This window comes from Schistocerca nitens, chromosome 2 (assembly GCF_023898315.1).
Source record: "Schistocerca nitens isolate TAMUIC-IGC-003100 chromosome 2, iqSchNite1.1, whole genome shotgun sequence".
In the NCBI taxonomy this organism is placed as follows: Eukaryota; Metazoa; Arthropoda; class Insecta; order Orthoptera; family Acrididae; genus Schistocerca; species Schistocerca nitens.
The window spans coordinates 581,302,659-581,319,769 of NC_064615.1; the positions used below are offsets into that span (position 1 = coordinate 581,302,659).

At 40.2% G+C, this 17,111-nt stretch overlaps 1 protein-coding gene across 2 annotated transcripts in view; it reads left to right on the forward strand.

Moving 5' to 3' along the window:
- LOC126236641 (phospholipid-transporting ATPase IF-like) overlaps positions 1–17,111 on the forward strand; it is a 683,598-nt gene that overhangs the window by 251,888 nt on the left and 414,599 nt on the right. The window lies entirely within an intron of this gene.

The window sequence follows — 17,111 nt, forward strand, 5'->3', positions numbered from 1 at the left end:
TTTGGGGAAACTATTTTAAATGTTTGTAAAAGTTCACGTTTAATTGAATAGATGTAATGGAGACGAGTACACAGGCAAAAGGCTCGATACAATGACAGAGCCCGGTACGATAGCTTCCCTTGGCAGTGTTTGCACAGAAATAGCCGATTCTGGCTGCGTTGACTTTCAATTTTAGTCCATTTCTTCGATATTTTTGCGAAAACTCTGAGACGTTCCTTTCGACCGTCCTCTAAATTTCCGTGTCGTTGCGCGAAATCGTATTACCAGCTGCGGCCAAGTCCACGTGCTTCTGGCGATGCGCGGCGCACGGAACGAACTATGCAAAGTACTGTCCTGTGGGACGGCCAGTGTGGCCGAGCGGTTCTAGGCGCTCCAGGCTGGAACCGCGCGACCGCTACGATCGCAGGTTCGAATCCTGCCTCGGGCATGGATATGTGTGATGTCCTTAGGTTAGTTAGGTTTAAGTAGCTCTAAGTTCTAGGGGACTGGTGACCTCAGATGCTGGTGAAGTCCCATAGTGCTCAGAGCCATACTGCCCTGTGGATTTAATCTGATATGTCTACTGGCGGACCAGGATAATTCTCTGTACTGCTGCAAACGTACAATCAGTCTAAATTAGGGTCGGCTGCCTCGCTCAGACCTGCGACACATGGATAAGCTTCTCACTACTGCAATGCCAATAATCAGAAGCTGCAGCAGTCCAACATTCCGCGGTCCGACCACACAGCTCACAGCTCCTGCCCCGCATCCGATTCCCACCGATAGTCTCCACATGACAAAACAGGAGTACACTTCAACTCAAGTAAAGGAAAAGCTCAAAGGAAAACATCACCCTCCAATCTCTACAGAAACAAATATACAGTCTAAAACAAAACAAAAAAAAGCAGATGGGAGGAATCGGTAGATGTGATGTATGTGTACATACAAACAAATGATTACAATTTCAGAAAAATTAATGAATTATTTAAGAGAAAGAGCTTCACAAACTGAGCAAGTCAGTAACGCGTTGGTCCACCTCTGGCCCGTACGGAAGAAATTATTCGGCTTGCCATTGATTGACAGAGTTGTTGGATGTCCTCCTGAGGGATATGGTGCCAAGTTCTGTCCAACTGGCGCGTTAGATCGTTAAAATTCTAAGATAGTTGCATCGTCCTGCTCATAATGCTCCAAACGTTTTCATCTTGGATGAGATCCGCCGATATTGCTGGCCAAGGTAGGGTTTGGCGTTCATATGAAACTTCTTTACTTAGTCTAAATGAGTGTGTCTGTACTTAAATTGCAGAATGACTGAGAAGATGAAACTCTACGTTATTTGATTCTGAAATAGCTGAGTAAAACTGAACGTACTGAGCCTAACAAAACTTCCTGGCAGATTAAAACTGTGTGCCGGACCGAGACTCGAACTCGGGACCTTTGCCTTTCGCGGGCAAGTGCTCTACCAACTGAGCTACCCAAGCACGACTCACGCCCCGTCCTCACAGCTTTACTTCTGCCAGTATCTCTTCTTCTACCTTCCAAACTTTACAGAAGCTCTCCTGCGAAACTTGCAGAACTAGCATTCCTGAAAGAAAGGATATTGCGGAGACATGGCTTAGCCACAGTCTGGAGTATGTTTCCAGAATGAGATTTTCACTCTGCAGCGGAGTGTGCGCTGATATGAAACTTCCTGGCAGATTAAAACTGTGTTTCATATCAGCGCACACTCCGCTGCAGAGTGAAAATCTCATTCTGGTACTGAGCCTATTTTCTCTTTCCTTTTCCTTATCATGTCAACACTGACCCACAATATTCTAGCGCAACGCAATCTGACTGCTCAAAAAAATTACAACCTGACTTCAAATAATTAATTCAAAAGAATGGCCCTGACTAAAAAGAAATATTAACAATGACCTATATATTTCATTAAGCACTTACCTCACAAAAATCTGCATTATGCGAACTACTGTAATACAGCATGCCTCAATACTGCCAGCTAAATAAAAGATTCTAACTACTAAAGTCACTATCTACAAATAGGCATGTGGTTAGCAAAGGAAAGATTTTGTTACAAACCAAATAATGTATTTTTTACCTTAGTAATGTGACAACCAGTTCAAACACGATTTAAAATCGTCATTGACATCTAGTCAAAGGTACATAATCATGAATAATATTCAATCTCCAAGTCGAACATGTACAGATCGTTAGCCTGCGCTAACACTTCAGACCTCTACCCTCCATCAATTCTAACTTCTCACATGTAACATCCACCACTGCTGGCTGTTCACCTCCAACTGCCCAACAGTACTTCCACCACTGCTGGCGACTAACTTCCAACTGCCCAACACTACTAGCGATTCCAACAACGAGTCCAACCAGCCACAGAGTCTCTTACAAAGAAAGCGCAGTCAGAGATCCAATGCAAAGCGCTGCCAACACAGAAACAGCCCACTTACACATTATCTCGCTGAAATATAAGCCCAGGATGCCTTACCATGAAAGGCGTAGAATTTGATCGACATACCGCTTCCCTGTAAGGCTGCCTCGGACGACAATCAAATGGATCCTGCTATAAAATGAAACGGGAGCCCACACCATCACCCTTGGCTGTCGGGCTGTATGGGGGGCGACAGTCAGGTTGGTATCCCATCGCTGTCCGAGGCGTCTCCAGGCACATCTTCGGCCTGAAATATCATTGGCTGGAGTAGAATTGTATTCGATGATGAGTCCCGTTTCGAACTGAGTCCCGATGAGCAGCGAAGACGTGTCTAGAGAAACCATGGACAGCGTTGCGGTACACTGTTGCCCGCTGTACCGCCTGACAACCAAGAGTGATTGTCTGAGGTGTAATTTTATTTCATAGCAGGATCTCTTTGCTTATCATCTGCAGCATTCTCACAGCACAGCGGCCCCTGTTTTGTTGCCGTCCATAACGAGCCATCCTGGGCTTACATTTCAGCAAGATAATGCTCGCCCCACACACCGAGAATTTCTACTGCTCGTCTTTGTGCTTTTCAAACTTTACCTTGGTCATCAAGGTCGCTGGATGTCTCCCAAACTGATAATGTTTGGAGCATTATGAGCAGGGCCCTCCAATCACCTCTGGATTTTGACGATCTAACGTGCCAAATGGACATAATTTGGCACGATTGGCACAATATCCCTCAGGAGGACATCCAAAAACGCTATGAATCAATGCCAAGCAGAATAACTGCATGCATGAGGGCAAGAGGTGGGCCAACGCTTTATTGATGGTTCAAATGGCACTAAGCACTATGAGACTTAACATCTGAGGTCATCAGTCCCCTAGACTTACAACTACCTAAACACAACTAACCTAAGGACATCACACACATCCTTGCCCGAGGCAGGATTCGAACTGCGACCGTAGCACCTTTATTGATTTGCTCAATTTGTGAAGCTCTTTCTCGTAAACAAATCAACCATTTTTTCTGAAATTGTACTAATTTGCTTGTCTGTAAAGGTATATCGCATTAACCAATTTCCATCCTATTCGGATAATTCCTTCGTGGCGCGTCGCCTTTTTTCTTTTTTGTCTTAGAGCGTATTTATTATTCGGTAATCCACTTTCTCTCCTCTAGACCTGTTCAAAAACGTATCAGAGTGTGCAGTTCACGTAAACAAGACGTCATTAAAAGCGTAACACAACACTGACTCAGACTCTCCTGTACAAGCACTCACGTCAGTACCGGTACCCAGGGTAGTGTAACTCGTCCACGACCAGTATCTTGTCGATAGGTATTCCTTAATCTGTTATTTTACTGTTCTCATGTTCTGTCATATGGTACTTACAGACTTACACAAATACTGGCTTATCTATCCAAAGCTTTTGAAACAATTCTTACGTACAAAATAACATTTTATTGTTAAATTAGATACACAGTCATTAACATGACTTGAATTGGAAATATCCAAAATGTGTACCAACGGTATTTTATCATTTTTATTACGTTACCAGTAGGACTTTTACAGCATATTATCGCTGTGTAACATGGGTTCTACTTCCGTCTTGTTTACTCGTTTCAGTATACTGTGGATGTAAAGTTTGCTTTTCGTCGGAATCTGCCATTTCTTAAGCATACGTAACTTCATACAAGGAAACGTCTTAAACTAATATATACTCTGCTTTGTCAGAAGAAGCTGTAGAATTATATTTCCAGAATTAGATGGCCATAAGGTCACATACCGAAAGCAGTGCCGTAGAAAATATCCGCAACAATCTTTAATGTTCCTATAGTTCAGGCGCATTATCGAAACACTACTTATCTCAAAAGTATCGTGCAGTCTAATTTTCTGGGGCTATGTCTTGTCAAACACTCTTGCAGTTTTGTTTTTGGGCTCCCTGGAAAATGAGTTTAGCATATAACTGGAACTTGTTTCCTGGTACAACACAGGACATAAATCTTCCAGGATAGCGGAACTACTGATAAATTTTAAACGTCCCCTTTGAAAAATTATACATGACTGTGCTTAAACTGACACACAATATTTTGGCGCAACGCAATCTGACTTTCAGTAATCCCTACAAAAGAATGGCCCTGACTAACATTAACCTATACGTTTCACAAATCACTTACCTCACAAAAATCTTCGTTACTCGAACTACTGCAAAACAGCGAGCGCCACTACTGCCAGCTAAATTAAAGATTCAAACTACGGAAGGCACTAACTACTGATAGGCATATTTAGCAAATGAAAGATTTTAATAGAGAACAAAAAATGTATTTACCTTAATAGTCATGATATATATAGCAGTTCATGACATCCATTCTTACAAATCTACTGTTTCTGATGGACACACCTCCAGATTATCCATTCTCAAAAATCCGCCATCTCACTTCCCCACATCCACCACTGCTGGCGGCTCACCTCCAACTGCCAACGCTACGCGCTGTTAACAGCCAACTGCCCAACACTACAATGGCCAACAACAATGCAAACCAGCCACAGACTGCACACAGCACAGCCAGTGATTTTCATACAGAGCGCTATGTGGCGTTACCAATAAGAAAACCTAAATAGCCTACTTACATAGCCCCCATGCTCCCCACAAAAAATTTTACAAATTGGTTTGGGCACTGGCCAATACAAATTTGTTAAAATTTTTTCACAATTACAATAACAAAGAAATCAAATGCACACACTTATTGATACAATATTTGTCAAAAGCTAAAATTTTCTCACAGTCCATAAAGACAGTCCTGATCGTTCATCACAGTAAAATAGCAGTGTTTTTCTCAATGTCTGAGCAGTAAAAGAAAATGCACACGGAAGTAGTGGATTTCCATGCAGTCTTGAAGAAGTAGTGTTATCCTTCCAACGGAAAGACAGTGCTGACTCTTGACATGCAGACAGGTAATGGGCCACAACAGAGCAAATCCACCGCAGAGTCAATCGAAGTTTTGAAGAATATTGGTAGGTAGGTCATCACAGAGTAGGTCATCACAGAGTAGGTCATCACAGAGTAGACCCACTGTAGTCCTGGTAGAGATTATGTTATTGGTGGGCCACCAGAGGTGCAGACCCACTGCAGTCCTTATAGAGATAATGGTACTGGTGGGCCATCAAAGATGCAGACCCATTTCAGTCCTTGTAGAGATAATGGTATTGGTGAGCCATCAAAGATGCAGACTCACTGTAGTCCTTGTAGAGAAGGCCAGCAGCCATCTGTTGCAACTGTGCAGTTGCACAATCACCATTGAAGGGTCTTGCGGACAATATAGCAATTCCATAAACCACCACTTGTGCACTCACAAAGTTTTTGGAATTGTTCTTAGAACCAGCAATGCTGTTATCCAGTCCCTTGCTGAATTATTAACACACGTGTGAACACTAACAGTCCCTACTTCTCACATATTGTCCATATACTATGACCAACAGAAACGTGTGCAGTGAAATGTAACTTACAAGTTACTTAATTTGATGAACTGGTGTCAATTACAATTTTATAACAAAGGTACAAAATATATCATTAAAGAACATAACAATACAGATAACATTTGTGGTAATGCAGGCTTTACAGAAGAATCGAAATAACATATACATCAGTGTTACAGGAATTATGACATAAGTAAATACATAAAAGATCAGAATAACTTTTGAAACATCAACTTCACACATGAGCATTAAAACAAAACAGAATAAATAATGTCTAAACATCTTTACAAAGTAAATAACATAGTATTTGAAAAATTCTACAACATAAATTAATACAAAAGGAAAGTGCAGGGTTTGTTTTCAGTGTAACATTTGGTACTGCAGTCCAACCCAAAACTTCGTTCTGTAGATCTTTCCCCTTATTTCAACATTTGTTTCCACCAAAAAAAATCCTATCCAAGCATGCTTTCTGTATTCTGTTCACATCCTCTTTCAAAATTCTTTTTTGGCCAAACCATTTTCTTATAGCTTCCCAATGCATTTCTTCCAATTCATCACAACTCGTTCTCACATATAGCCTATCCCATCTTAAGCTAACTTAAATCTACTGAGCTCAGATGCTAAACTAAGGGACGAGGCAATGCAGCAGCACAAAACAATTAACACAAACAGCAATGGAAAAAATGGAAATTGTCAAAGCAAGCAGCAATATTACAACTAATATAAGGCAATGAGCGGCAAACAAGAAAAATAAATCAGTAGTAAAACTGGCTTAACAGGGTAATGCAAAGTGAAATTTAGTAGCATTATGCCTGGCAAACAGCAGCAGCAAATTCAATAACTTATATCTAAACATGACATAGCTCAAGCAGAAAAAATATTACAGTAAAAATGGCCATGTTTAATACCTATGTCACATCTTAACACTAGAGTGATGCATCACCTTGACTTACTCTAGCAGATAAGTTACCAACCTGTTAAAAAATTATTTTTGCAATTCCTGTGAAGGGAAATGTCTATTTGTGCTCTCTTTTCTACGAAAGTACATCATAAAATTATTCCTTACTGGGTCTGTAGACAGAAAATAGTGATATTAGTACATCTATTAAATTTTATTTTAACCAATGCTGCTGCAGCTAGAAACTTGATATTAAACAAAATGAGCAAACTCTCAACTAGAAAGACAATAGATGTAAAATGTTTCTCATCATTTCATTAGGCATTTTAGTAAATATCATAAATTAAAAGCTCCACAGTATAATCATATGTTTTCAAGTTTGAGCGTGTCGTATTTGCGATGCTTTCTACAAAGAAATGTCAATAGCGAGGATAATGGCCTCTCTTCTTTTTTTTTCTCCACCTGTGCCTCTGAAAGGCACACACTAATGGCTTTTTCCAGGCGATTGTCGCGCAGCTGGGTGCCCACGACGCATTACGTGTAGGTGGTCACTTAACTTTTTTACCGAAATATTTATGAGAGCAGTAACAGTCTCACATAAAAATTTCACAGGTTGAGAATTTGTGTTACAAATGTGTAGAAACAAAATCCTATAAATATAACAGTGTCCAAAAAATTTTCGCCGGCATTGTGATACATTCACGCATTTACACACATTTCATAACTGTTAAAGTACGATTCTTGGTTTCCATCATTCTTTATCACAAGTCAGAATCCCTAACCACTACTCCTTATTCCTTACCTTAACACATATACATATTCATCAACACATCTTCAATATTTCATCATAATAAATACATAGCATAATCAGATTCCTCATATAGCATCATCTCATTGATCATAAACATATCTCAACAGCATAATACATATCACATCGTCATCGTAATAATAACATCATAACACCTCAGTCAAATCTCAAAAACGTCGTAGCTTTCTGCAATAATTTCAAAACCTAAAAAAAATCTCTGCCACTTCAATAGTGTCATCTACCTCAAACGTACTTTAAAAATCATGATCCCATACCAAATACATCATTCAAAGCTCTCGTAGCATCGCAATGGTTCCAAAAAAATATGAACAGTTCACAAAGTACAGACAAAATACAGTTTCATAAGTGTGAAGTTATCCATCTGTCACTGATGTAGTAAAATAAATGTTTGTCTCTCCCAGTTAGATGATCAGATAGCTGTGTAATTTATGTGTTAGAGAAATATGGTACCGATGTGTAAAGTTGTACAAGCAAGTACCATATTAGCTAGGGCTCCTTGTGCTTGTCAAACACATGGTACACAAAGTAAGCGTGTACCCCCCTGAGGATAAATGAATAATACCCTCAGGTGTTACAGATTACAGCAATGGAATGAAATGTATCAAGGAAAACTTTCTTTGTAATTCAAAAATCTTGAAAAATAAATGGTTTAAGTACAAAATTAATCTCTCAAATGCGTGTCCTGTAGCGCTAAATGTGCGTCTTGCTGTAAGATAATTCTGTGGAAGTGTCGTAGTTATCGTCCTCTGTAAGCAAAGTTCTGCTGAAGTCAATGTACTTACCTCATCATAAACGAAAGTGAAATGCTTTGCGTATAGATATCGTAGTTATTATGTACCTTATCGTGATCAAGAAAGTACCATAATGTAACGTATTATTGTGCTACGAAAAAGGCTGTCTCATTGTAGCTATACCAGAAAAGTTACTACTAAAACATGTTTTACTTTCCAGAATAATGCAGAAAAACTGTGCAGATATAAAACAGATACAGCGCAAAAGCAACAATGTACATTGTGTCACATATTAGTAGCGTCATGATATAATCGTGTAGCTGTCAAAGAAACCAAATACTAAGTCATCTTTAATCTCACAGAAAGTACTTCAAATAAAGAATGTATTTTCAAGTAAACCAAAATGTTGCATTAAAATCTCATTAGCAGTATATGTTCTAAGTATGTAAACCTGATAGTCGTTAAGTAATCGTGCAACTAACAAGCAAGAATGTACAAATAACAACACTGTGTCGTCTGTTCACTATAACAATGCATTCCTAATTTCTGTTGAAATAAGTTCTCTTTGTTCTTGACTGGATATTTAACTTCAAACATTGTTGCATGTTAACAGATTCCAAGTCTGACAAAGGATACTAGTAATGTAAAGTGAAAAGTTATATGGCAAAGACAAAGTTAAAAAGCAGATTATCTTTCAATAAACGGTTTAACATGTGAAATGTGGTGCAAGCTTTTACTCTTACTACTATGCAGAGCTCCAGCTTCAACAGAATCATCGTCTGGTTCAAAAATGGTTCAAATGGCTCTGAGCACTATGGGACTCAACTGCTGAGGTCATTAGTCCCCTAGAACTTAGAACTAGTTAAACCTAACTAACCTAAAGACATCACAAACATCCATGCCCGAGGCAGGATTCGAACCTGCAACCGTACCGGTCTTGCGGTTCCAGACTGCAGCGCCTTTAACCGCACGGCCACTTCGGCCGGCTCATCGTGTGGTATACATCGGTAAAGAATACTGGAATTTTTCTCAAGGTTAGCATCTATGTTATTTTTCTCTGAGCCAGCTGGCGCACGTGGCTGCCTGCTGTGCGAGTCATTGTCTGTCTCTTTGTTGGCGCGCGTCGTTATTAGGATTAGGAGACCTAACTTCTACAAATTCACCTTGTCGAGAGTGCCCTGCTCTGTTTGAATCCCGCCAGTTATGATAAAATTCAGGTCTGTCGTTATGATTATATCGTCTGTCGTCATGTCGGTAGATTCCACAGTTCCTTTCTTGTCGGTCACGTGGTGGAGAATTTCTCCCTGAATCGTAACTGCGCGCTGAACTGTTGCGTCTGAAATTATTCTGTCTCCCTTGATAATAATAGTTCTAGTTACCATATTGTCTCTTTCTATGATTGTCTCTGTCATATTCATTACTACGGAAATGCGAACTTTCTCTGTAACTATTACTCTGCCAGTGGTTGTCATACGGGTGGTGTCTGTTTTGGTCACGATTTGTGTTGTGAGAATAGCCTTGTCGTGTCCAGTTATTATTTCTTTCATCGCGGAATTGCGACGGATGTGACCTGTAATTGTTGTGTTCCTGTTTTCGTGTTCCGCGATTGTCAGTGTCAATTTCTAATTCTTGTAAGAGTCCCTGAAAAGCTTCAATGTCGTCTTTTCAACGTCCTGCCAAAATAATATGTCGTAAATGTTCAGGTAATTTGATTAAGCAAATGCGGATGAGTTCTGAGGGGCTGTATGGGTTTGACAGGTACTGATTCTTGTGCAACATGTCTTCAAAATATTTCACAAGACTGGAAAATTCAAATTGTTCGAAATGTTTCATCATTATGATGCTATGTTTTACTCGGTCTTGTGTAGCTTGAGACCAATATGCTGAGAGGAAGGCATGATAAAATTCTCCTTCACTGTGGCAATCGTGAATGACCGATCGCATTCTTACAGCTGGTTCATTCTCTAAATAGCCACACATAAATTCTAATCTGTGCTCTAATGACCAGTTGGGTGGGAAACAATGAAAGAATTGATGAAGCCACGCTTGTGGATGAATGTCGTTGCCAGAATTCTTAAATGTTTTGAATTTGCGTGTAGTAATGAACAGCTTATAGTCAAAATCATCGTGTCGGCGAGTCGCATGTCGGTCATTGTTGCGTCGTTTCGGCGGTTCCATTTCAAAATTCGGTGCACCTTGCCAATTTCTTTCATAATTTCCGAAATGCGCTGTGTTATAATTTTGCGGCTTTTCCGTATTTCTAAGTCCCTCTTCCCGTGTTGGAGCGCGAGTGTCCTCTGAAATACGTAATTCTTGTATTACCTGTGTCAGCTGATCTTGTACTTCCCGGATTTCTCTTTGGTGTTGTGTATTAATTTGATTCTGATTTTGTTTGAATTTCCTAATTTGTTCGTACTCTTCTGTGTCATTAAAGACTACCGGTCTTGCGTCATTCAGATTATCATCTACCTTCGCAGATAAATTATTTAGCTGATCCGAAAGTTCGACTACTTTCTCTGATAGTGAACTAATTTCCTCCATGTGTCTTTCTGAACCAATTTTCAGAGTATCTACTGTGTCCTTTAAGTTTTCCTGAGTTTTTGCAAGTTGCGTAACCGAATCGGTAGATGCAACTGAGTCAATTTTAGCTTGCAAGGTCTCATGATTTTCATGAACAATAGTTTGCACTTCTTTTATGGCTGCTTCGTGATTCTGTAATGCATTTTCATGCCGCGAAAAAATAGGTTGAAAATGCTCACAAATTTGTGTTTTTACGTCATTACAGACTTTTTGACATTTCGATTCAATGTTATGTAACTCAGTAGTTAAATCTTCACGTGTTTGTTCAAGTGTGGTGTCTAACTTTTGAAGCTTTTGCTGAGTTTGTCTCTGATTTTGTTCCATTGTGTCTAACTGTTGCTGTGTTTGTCTCTGGTGTTGTTCCATTGTGTCTAACTTTTGAAGATTTTGTTCCATTGTGTCTAACTGTTGCTGTGTTTGTCTCTGATTTTGTTTCATTTGCTACATTAATTGCAATAATAATGTATTAGTGTCTGGAATCTGTTCCTCTATGCTTTTCGGCAGTGCATTTGCACCGGCAACATTTACATTTTGACGAGCAGAAAATGTGTCTTGACTTATTTGAGAAAACGGTGAGGGCCCAAAACCTGAGCCTACAGCATTTGCAATATTGTGTTCTGTCATTTCGGATTCCTGAGGCGAGCTGTTGCCGACCGATCGATCGATAATGCTTCCCTGTTCACTACTTGTTTCACTGTCTACACCATTATTTGCCGCCCGCTCCATTTCCCTATGCACAATTACCAAATTACTACTTTGAATGTCTGTTAATTCATTACACAGTGGTGGTGATAAGCTACGCTCGTCGCCACTATTATTTCTCAGTTTACTTTGGAGCCTAGTGTAACGTTTTTCACTCGTCATTATTGTCACAATATTTCACACGATAACACAGAAAAGCACAATTTGAAGAGCAAAAATAAGAGAACACATTAACATAGCACTGAAAAAAATATCTAGTTAATTGCAAGCGCAGCTGCGAAATACTTGGTGCAAATTTACATGCATGCCACAACTGTTTTACTGTACAACAATGAAAGACTGCAACTACAAAGGAGATTCTCTCTACAATTACGCGCTAGCAATAAACTAAAGCTACACTAATTACACAAACTACAAGAAAAAATCAGAAGATTCCAGTGAGGTATCCTTGGCTAAGGGTCGACATATGAAACGTCCACTTTGAAAAATTATACATGACTGTGCTTAAACTGACACACAATATTTTGGCGCAACGCAATCTGACTTTCCGTAATCCCTACAAAAGAATGGCCCTGACTAACATTAACCTATACGTTTCACAAATCACTTACCTCACAAAAATCTTCGTTACTCGAACTACTGCAAAACAGCGAGCGCCACTACTGCCAGCTAAATTAAAGATTCAAACTACGGAAGGCACTAACTACTGATAGGCATAGTTAGCAAATGAAAGATTTTAACAGAGAACAAAAAATGTATTTATCTTAATAGTCATAATATATATAGCAGTTCATGACATCCATTCTTACAAATCTACTGTTTCTGACGGACACACCTCCAGATTATCCATTCTCAAACATCCGCCATCTCACTTCCCCACATCCACCACTGCTGGCGGCTCACCTCCAACTGCCAACGCTACGCGCTGTTAACAGCCAACTGCCCAACACTACAATGGCCAACAACAATGCAAACCAGCCACAGACTGCACACAGCACAGCCAGTGATTTTCATACAGAGCGCTATGTGGCGTTACCAATAAGAAAACCTAAATAGCCTACTTACACATTCTGTGTACGAGGCTTACGTCACCTATGGGTAAGCCTTATGTGCGGCGAACACTACATCAGCTACGGCAATGAACTTCTTTGCCATCAAGCCCTTTGATTGAATTACATTATACCTTTATATGTGTCTGGATGGATGGAAAGCGACATACAAAGAATAATTAAAAAACAAATAGACTATCTAATCCACCATTTAACACGATACTGTCATAAGATAATCTCGAGACAAAAACAAAATGGGTTATTATGTTTCAGAGGGCACAGATCCGAAAACAGTATCACAGTCGCCCTAAGAACATTTAATTTACACTGTTGTAAGTTATTCACGCAACTTTCAGTCAATAAAAATATCAACAGGCGTTGTTGGTGATTTTCATACCATCATATGTGCGTAATGGTCGTATCAGTGTAACAAAGGTTTGCAGCACCAGTGTAATAGAAAGTCTCCTGGAATTTGTTGTGGTCTTGCACGATGACAGAGTGCGCCCAGTCACAGTGAAACACAATACGAGTACAGTACCTGAATGACGTGTACGAGCGCCTACTAACTCTCGAAACTCATTAAGATACCTACAATCTGCCTTTCTGTTGATTACCGTTCGTACTAATACGTCACCAACAAAACACCAGCAGTTCCACATCAAACGGTGCTGCTATCAAACTGATATAACAAAATGTGAATAACATAACACATATTCAGATATAGAAACAGAGGACATCATAAAATAAACGGAAATAGCAGTGAAATTGGACATTCGTTACATTTAGTTAGATGAAATTCTGTTTAGTGCAGTTATCATATCAAAATACAATATGAAATTTTTGTTTGTATTTGTCGTATTTCTGAGATTCGAAAAGTGCCTTTCTTAACGAGTCTGTTTTCGCCATCCACAGTCATCCTCACAATTTGTAATAATACCTCGAGTGCGGCAAAGGAACTTGGACCGAGTATTTTAAAATACGTTACCTTCTTCTGAATTATTTTGAATATAGTAGACGAAACTATGTAAACTGCTCTGGTGTACATGGCCTAAAGCACGTCCTGAGTTTCACTTGGGCTATTTTATGTAAACCTTCTCGCTATCCATAGCCAAAGCTCCTCACATCGTCCTCCTTTGTCGTTAGTATGGCTGCCCATTGCTGTTTAGTGAATCTCTCGCTTGACGTTTTCAGGAACAGATCGCCACTTTTGGCATAGTGGGCTTCAGTTTTTCGTAAGACAGTTCCATTATGCAGTCAGTAGCAGCGTTGTTTTTGAAGTATCAAAACTCTCTCTTGTACATGCACTGAAAAACCAAAATGTTCACAACAACAACGAGTCTTCATTAAAATATGGTACCATGATTTAAATAAACAGTGATATTAACCAGTTTCTCGAAATTTACGCGACTGTCAACATGACGACCCAGCACTTCTAATTTATCAAACAAAAAAATATTCAAATTATTTAAGCGAGAAGGCGACGACCACACAATTTTAGCAAATGGAACTGCACCATTCCTTTTCATGTATAATCCAGTCCATATTATCGCAATCTCTGTAGTGCAACTTTAACTTTACATGTTGTTACATGCTTTCAGTATAGCAAGCTACTTGGTACCAATATCCTGTTTTATTTTTCAAAAATTACCATTCCTCTTCACTTCGCATTCTTTAGAATTCATTTCGATTTCACACTTTTTTCCACATCCGGCACTTGCCTTACAACCAAATGAACCTGGGGATACGGAATGGGAACAGTTTTAAATTTAATTCTGGGACGGCTTGTCCCAGACATAATATATGAGATCTAGCTTAAGTTAATGTGTATTTGTTTGCATGTATACAGAATAAAGTCAGTTACTTACTCGGTAGGCGGCCGATGTGGCCGAGCGGTTCTAGGCGCTTCAGTCCGGAACCGCGCTGCTGCTACGGTCGCAGGTTCGAATCCTGCCTCGGGCATGGATGTGTGTGATGTCCTTAGGTTAGTTAGGTTTAACTAGTTCTAAGTCTAGGGAACTGATGACCTCCGATGTTAAGTCCCATAGTGCTCAGAGCCAGTGCTCGGTATGTGCACTGTGACTGCGTGATTTACCAATGCGTCCCCTAAGTTACAAAAAAATTTCAGCACCCTTCCAATGTTTAACTTACAACGGCGTGTACGATTTTTCAACAAGAAGGAAGGAGAAATACCGCTACAACGATCATCCTGTATGTCGTCTTCTCTTGTTTCTCTCACATTAGTTATTTTTATTACAGCTCACTTCCCTGATATGTGGATTTCCGAGTCTTACGGTTACAATATTGGAAAATATTATTAATAATGAAATTTTTAAATTTTATCTGTTACATAAAATAATGCAAATAATAAACTAAGTGAATTATAGGAAATATGCAGTTCTTGCGCTAACCATAATGACGTAATAGAACAGTGAAGTGCGTTTTCCTTAATCCATTGCCGTTCCAACTTCTAGCTACATATTAAAACGTAGACTCCAGCATTAACATATTAGTAGCAAAGAAGGACACTTTTAAGTAAACATAAAGTGTGTTCGAATGTTACAACGTTACGATCTCCGCTAGGCTGTGAGTACGAAGCGTAACCGCAATGGAGGTTGACTTTGCACGCGCCTACGCGCTAATACAATCTCCATCCGGTGGCGCAGCATCAGCATACCAGCAGATGCTCTGTGCTTCGACAGCCCCGTATCCTCTGACAACGCTGGCCGCCGGCACTGTCGTACGGTCACACCACGGAGCAGGAATACGTATGGCCTGAGCACCGCGTACTGCGCCTGTGGCCAACCTAAACTGTCATGTTTGTTTACATTTTGAAAAAAAAAATGGTTCAAATGGCTCTGAGCACTATGGGACTCAACTGCTGAGGTCATAAGTCCCCTAGAACTACTTAAACCTAACTAACCTAAGGACAACACACACATCCATGCCCGAGGCAGGATTCGAACCTGCGACCTTAGCGGTCGCGCGGTTCCAGACTGTAGCGCCAGAACCGCTCGGCCACCAGCGGCCGGCTTACATTTTGAGTTAAGACTTAAATTCACATTTATTTGCCATGTCTTCGTAGATTATTCCAACAGTAACAACAGTGGTGAATAACTGTGGCTGCTACGGACGCAAATCGAAATACGTAAAATCAGACAAAATTAGTTTTCATTGGTAAGCACTACAAAGGTCTAGTTCATACAAAAAAGCCGCTCAATGTGTTGAAAATATATAGGCTCAGAGCTATAAAGAACTAATATCGTAACGCTAACTTATGTGGACGTATGGCCATATATTTATGTGACAAGAGTTAGATAATGAAGGATGAAAATGGCCAATCGGTTGCACAAATTTTATCGAATTGACCTGGTTTCGACTCCGACTAAGGGTATCTTCATCAGATCATGAGAGTTAGATAATCCGATAATGTTCGTGTGTGCTACCAATCAATCTCTTCTTCTTTTTTTATGGCTTGTATTGCTTATCTTCACGGGGTCGGCGTCTTAATCATTGGATTTGCCGAAGTACGAAGCAGAAGGTGAATGGATGCGCTTCCTGTCGCCACCACATCCCCCTCCCCTCATCCACCCCCTCTCCCTCCTCACCGCTATGTAAGTTGTGTACCCCAACTGTCTGCGTCTCCTGTTGTTCCATATGAAACGGTGCGAACGTTTAAACTGAGGCGAGACGTGCGCACGATACCGCTATTCACATAGTCAAATGAGGGAAACCAACTAAAGGCCACATGAAGGATGCCCGGCCGGCACAGGCCGGCCGCTGTGGCCGAGCGGTTCTAGGCCCTTCAGTCCTGAACCGCGCTGCTGCTACGGTCGCAGGTTGAAATCCTGCCTCGGGCATGGATGTGTGTGATGTCCTTAGGTTAGTTAGGTTTAAGTAGTTCTAAGTTCTAGGCGACTGATGACCTCAGAAGTTAAGTCGCATAGTGCTCAGAGCCATTTGAATCATTTTTTTCCTATTTCACTCTGGCGTACTAGAAAGGCACTTGACAAAGCTACGGTAGGATAATTTATTATAAAAGGAACTCGAATATATATTGGCGTGCAAAACTTATCTTTTACATGATGTGTCACTGCCAACTAACACACATCAATGATACTCGGAACATACATAGAAAGAAATGCTACAGTATAGTATAGTATAGTATAGTATAGAAGATAGTAGAAAGAAATACGCAGCGAGGCGAACGGAAATGAATTTTTATACAAAGACAATAATTACACTAAATTCATCCCAATTTACGGTGGTCTCCTCGATGTTACAAAAGGTATATGCTCTGCAACATTCTCCCATACTGGCCACAAGGTTGGTAAGGAATTCTTGTGGTTGGACGTTCCATTCCTCTAACAGAGCTACTACTAAATAGTCGCTGCTGAATGGTGACATGCTGAATGGTGACATGTGTCTCCACAACGCATCCCACATGT